The sequence below is a fragment of the Rhododendron vialii genome, chromosome 8a (assembly GCF_030253575.1).
Source record: "Rhododendron vialii isolate Sample 1 chromosome 8a, ASM3025357v1".
In the NCBI taxonomy this organism is placed as follows: domain Eukaryota; kingdom Viridiplantae; phylum Streptophyta; class Magnoliopsida; order Ericales; family Ericaceae; genus Rhododendron; species Rhododendron vialii.
The window spans coordinates 10,037,568-10,043,567 of record NC_080564.1 but is presented as its reverse complement, the minus strand read 5'-3'; positions in this window follow the sequence as shown (position 1 = coordinate 10,043,567).

Sequence of the window (6,000 nt, the reverse complement as noted above, 5' to 3'; positions counted from 1 at the left end):
TTGATCGTCATTATTGTGTCACAGTCGCATGACTACATTACATTCAACTACAATAGAGGACTAAGTTTCATACCAAATATAAATTGACTGTACAATCTAAATGTCGTTAGTGAGTGTATTTTTAAAATGATCGATCAGGACTGTTAGGATGTTAAGTTATACAATATTTAATTTGTGATATTTTAGACATGTATTTTGTTTGGGTATAATAATTATTGATTGTGCAACGATATATTTTGGTCTTGTATCTAGTATCTTTTGATCGATTTCTTTTGGTACGACACATTGTGGTAAGAAAGTGTCAATTTTTTGTGTTGTCATAACAATTGTGGTTATGTTATATAATTTGTAGTATTTTACACATGAGAGAGAGGGAGAGAAAGTCAATGAAGAGAGAACAACCTGTTACCTGCTAAGCCATTTTTTTATTTTATTAATTGGTTTAATAAATAGGTGGTCCGGATTATTTACTTTGAAATCCAAGGGTTTAAAATCATGATGCGTACGGTACACCCCTTAATAAGGGGTGTGTACCATAGGACTACCCATAAATAAATGAGCTGGATTGGGTCTATTTTTTAGTGGATGGGTCTGAATTGATAAATGAGTTTGGGTTCAATTTATCACCCCTACTTTTAAGATACCATACATTTGTGGTGTACTCCAACAACAAATACCCTTTCACTTTATGGACAAATTGTAAAGAGAGAGAGAAGTGGGTGCACTACAGTCAGCGAAGATGAGAGGGAGGGACTTAAAAGAAACAGAATCCTAGACAAATGGAAAGAGTTAACAGAATTACTCATTCCAAGCTACTCCGGATTGTTCCACGTCATCAACAACAGAATTGCCCTGAGCGAAAAAATGATTTCTCAATGCTTGGCACAAGAATTGAACATTGGCGCCTTATCCGTGCGAAAACTTAAGCATGGCCTACTAACCAGCAGACCAGATGCATCATTCATGCTAGGATTGCGTCGAAATCAATAGTAATATATATATATATATATATATATATATATATATATATATATATATATATATATATAGACAGTCAGTCTCAAATGAGGGAGTCCTTATTTTAGTTAAAATGCGGACCTCCTCATTTCTCCCATTTTTCGATCGAATTTCGATGATCCGAGCCGCTCAATGTGTTCAAAACGTGATTTTAAGGGTACTCGCGAGAAATCAATAAAAAAATGACCGGGAAGGGCTTCATCTGAGCGGTTTTTGTTAGAACCGTTCGATAAAAAACAAACAAAAACTGCTCGGATGAAGCCCTTCCTGGTTATTTTTTTTATTGATTTCTCGCGGGTACCCTTAAAATCACGTTTTGAACACATTGAGCAGCTCGGATCATCGAAATTCAATCGGGAAAGGGAGGTCCGCATTTTATTAAAATGAGGTGGTTCTTACGGGAGACGGATTGTATATATATTTACATGGAAATTTTTTTTTTTTTTGGTTGTCCTAGCTCGGGGGGTTGCCCAAGCCCAAGGACTTATGGGACTTACCACGGGGTTGACATTGGAGTGACCTTAGTTGGGCTCCAAACGAATCCGCGTGAGACTCGTGCCCCCCTGGCATCACTCGTAGTAACCCTTTTCACAAACAACCGTGCTACTTGAACAGATGTTTTTGCACATATCATGCACATACATTTTTGTGGAGCCCATATCAGTGTCTCACAGAATGATCCGAAGCGCTCATCTTTTTAAAATATTTTTTGGAGGGTTCTTGTAAAAAATCAACTCCAACAGATATGGGTAAGGGCTTTCTCAGAATTCGTAGGGCAAAACAGAATGATTCACCCTACGATTTCTTAGAAAACCCTTACCGATATCCGTTGGAACTGATTTTTTACAGGAACCCTCTAAGAATATTTAAAAAAAAATAAGCAGTTCAGATCATTTTGTGGGGCCCGTATCGTGAGATCCCGATACGGGCCCCACAAAAATGTATGTGCATGAAATATGTAAAAACATCTATATGGAAATCATTACCGTTTCACAAATTACGTCGTACCTGCATAACAATTGCTGAAAGACATGTAGGCGGGCCCCATGTGGCCGAGCCTGCATAACAATTACGGACTTAATCGGTATTTATCACTAAATTTGACAGGATAAAAATTAAATGAATCGATCAAACTTTACTGAGATCGGAATGAGTAAATTTTTTTCGAAAACACTTAAAAACCAAATTGAACGGCTCCGAGTATTCGCGTGGAGCTTCAATTTTTTTGCCACTCGGCGTCCAATTGACGTCGATCCTTCACAAGCATTGTTCGCGTCGAACTTGATCTAGTGTGGCCCAGTTATTCAGCCAACCGGGTTTGCCAAAAGTTAAATACTTATATAAAAAAAGTTCACCAGAAAAATAAAACTGATCTTTAGGCTCCTCAGATAAAAATTTGAATTAATGAGAAAAGAGGATTCCTGAGTTGATTAATTGTTCTCTGCTCCGATAGAAAATTGATTTCGTTTGATTACTAGTACTAAAATAGGGTACTCTGCCTCCGGACTCAGCAGTTTGGTTTCTATTTGATGTAAGTAAACCTAAGGTTTCCTTCTTTTTTACCCAAAAAAAAAAAAAAAGAAACCCCTAGGGTTTCCTTGCATTCTTTCTCCTGCCTGAAAAGAAACAAAAATGAGAGATTTCCAGAGATAGGATATCGCGTGGAATTCCATACTTAATTGGAACAAATTCCTTAAACTGGTGATTTGAGATGTACTCCATTCATTGTGAAGAAAAGTGGTCGGGAGCAACGAAGGCTGTCAAATTCGTAAAGGATAATAATCAAACCAATCCAATCCAATCCAATCGGATGAAAATCCCACTATTTTTCAAGAGAGAAATTCAAAGTATTGGGGTTCTATCTTTCAAATCAAATTATTGATCGAGCAATCCTGGTTTCACGCTTGCTTGTTGATTTGGAGAGCGCCCAAAAAGTCGATACAGAAGATTAGATATTTGTCCGGATGAAATTTCGTTGCATTTTCGCCTCGTCGCCTTTTGCACAAAAGGTCATGCCCTTTCTTCTTCTTCTTCTTGTTCTTTCTTCTTTTTTTTTATTAGCAACAAAAAAAAAAAAGGAATTGATATTCATACTTCCTTCTTTGATGCAGGCGCTCCACTTTCAACGTGAAGTTACTAGTAACTTTATGAACACAGTGGAAAGCCTACATAAAAAAAAAGAGTGCGAATATCAATTCCTCAAAAGAAATTTATTAATCTTTGAAATATGCAGTTACAATATTAAATGAATTAATAAGAGCACGATAGCATTTTTTTTTGGTTAAAAGTTGAGAGGTAGTATTCATAAAAAGATTCCCATGGGAAAAAGTTTGGACATTCCAATAGAAATAACATATAAGCGCATAGATGTGATGCTCTACAAAATGAGAAGAAACCCCCCGAAGGAAGACAAACCCCCCCTCCCACCCAACCACCCACCCACTCAACCACCCAATTAAGAAGGACAAAACTCTCCGAAAGAGGACATTATTAAAACAAATAACAAAATAAAAGAAGCACCGCCGAGACATCTGTCGTCACTCTTTTGCAACCACCTTGATAGACTCGTAACCACCACCTCTGCTTCACAAAATAGGAACACAACATTGGGAGGTGGTCGTCCAGCAAACGCGGTAGATAGTGTTAGGTCACAGATCTGAGAAGATAGAGGCTGAGAATGGTGGTGGACAGCATCTTATCTGCAACCACTAAAATCGAAGCCCAGGAACATCGTTGGAAAATGATTTTGGCTAAAAAGTTCCCGATGGACGCCCGAACTTCAATCGTGGCATTGAGATAGAAAACGGTTCGACGGTGGGGGAAGAGAATAGAGGAAGAGAGATCTGAGGGACAGATCCCTCCCTTCCCGCCACTTGAGAAGGGGGGGAGGGGAAGGGCTATTGGTAGGGATGGCAATCCGCCCCGCCCCGCCCCACCCCAAACGGGGTGGGTTTTCCACCTCATTTTGGGGTATCGGATTGGGATCGGGGTAAAAATTTTCAAACACGCCCGGGTTCGGGTAGGGTTCAGGGCAAAAGTACCCCACCCCGAATACCCGTCCCGAAATTACCCGCCTCGGTGTATATATGTATATATACTTATATACATGTCCTTTCATTTTTTTAGCATTAATCGAAAAAATAATGTCTCTTTATTGTCCAGTAGCCTAATTGAATTTAAAAAAGAAATAAAAATTGATATTTATTGGGTTTTTTTAAAAGTTTTCTTCAAATATTTTTAATAAATTATACACATAAAGAAATGGAATGAATTATCTAAAATATTAACTGCAATTAAAAGTTTAGATAAAAATGACATGAAATTCCCAACTTTGAGAGTCGTAGCTAGGGATGTGTTATCTATACTTGTTTCTACTGTTGCATCCGAGTCTACTTTCAACACTAGTGGGAGGGTTGTGTCTCCACATCACACTAGGCTCCATCCGAAGACAGTAGAGGAATTGATGTGCGCTCGTAGTTGGTTATTGACTCTTGAATCTAAGGTAATACTAAATTCCATTTACTTTTCTAGTGTTTTGTTTTTACTTTGTGCAATTGAATTGGATAGATATTAATCTGAAGAACATATGGTTTATTTTGTTTCCTTTTAAGGTGATAATTCAAATGAGTTTGCCTCGGCTGTTGATGATGTGGACGTTGATAGCTGTCAATCCTGTGTTACGGTGGTTGAAGATTGATTTGGTAAGTTAATTATGAAATTTTTTTTTCATTAGTTGTCAAAACTGTTAAAATAAAATAGCATTTTTGTGGATTGAAATGGCTCACTTTTGTGTTTCTCGTTTTTTTTTTTTTTCAGGCTTACTTCCAACATCTGAAATGGCTCGTGTTTTTTTTTTTTTTCAGGCTTACTTCCAACATCTGAAATGGCTCGCTTTTGTGGATCGAAATGGCTCTATTTGTCGACGAGCCTTTTGGGGTTTTATTTTAGTTTCCTGAAATTCCTAGTTTAATTTGGATGAATTTGTTGTAAGATCTCTTGTCGAGTACTTGAGTTGTTGTTTGTTGTTATGTTCGGATACTTAGGAGTAGCTACTTGCTTAAGGTTGACACGTATTATATGGCTATTTATCTTTGGAATGGCTTGTGTATACAACTAATACAAGAGGGGAAGAAGTCTAGACTACAGAGTCTGATCCTGTGCTAGTCTTTGATGGTGGTGGTGCTTCTGAATCTTCTTATTTGGTTTGGTTTCCATTTTCTTTTCTGCAGGAAATGTCTGAGTTTTTCTTTTTGGGTTTCAAGGCTCATTCTTCTTCTTGTGTGATTTGCATGTTTGCTATTTTGAATATCAGTGGCTTGGCTTGTAGTTTATCTGTGTGGGAAATGATTCTTCAGCTCTTTTCTGGGCTAGATGTCCATTTTCATCTGCATTGTTGGTCAATTTGCAGCCAACTGAGTTTTGATTGAGAATTGAGGGGAAAAAAAAAGGGGCGGGGCGGGTAAACTCGTCACCTGACAGGGCAGGAATGGGGGAATTTTTCATTACCCGGCAGGGTTTCAGGACGGGGTCGGGGTACATCAAAACTTGCCCCACCCCGCCCCGTTGCCATTCCTAGCTGTTGGCGGCTAGGGTTTTGAGATTTTTAGAGAGAGAGCCCTGAGAGAGAGACTAATTATGAGAAGTGAGCATGATAGCATCACAACGGGAGAAAAACAACGCACCCATACTGAGTTGGCACCCACATGGACAAAATGGAGCTAAGTATCCAGCAAATACAAGCCTCGATCAGGGAATACCCACACCTAAGCAGGACCATAACAAAAGAAAACGCAAGCCCCAAAGGTTAATCTGATTAATTGGTCGGTGAGTTTGCTCTCTGCACAATTGTCTAGGGCTCAATTTTTGGGGTCAGACTGCAAGAAAATAATTTCTCGTCAATTTTCTAATTCACATGGATGGCCTGCCTTTGACCAGACCGAAAAAAAGATTAGTTAATTGAAGTGCGCGTAAGCTGCTCTGACA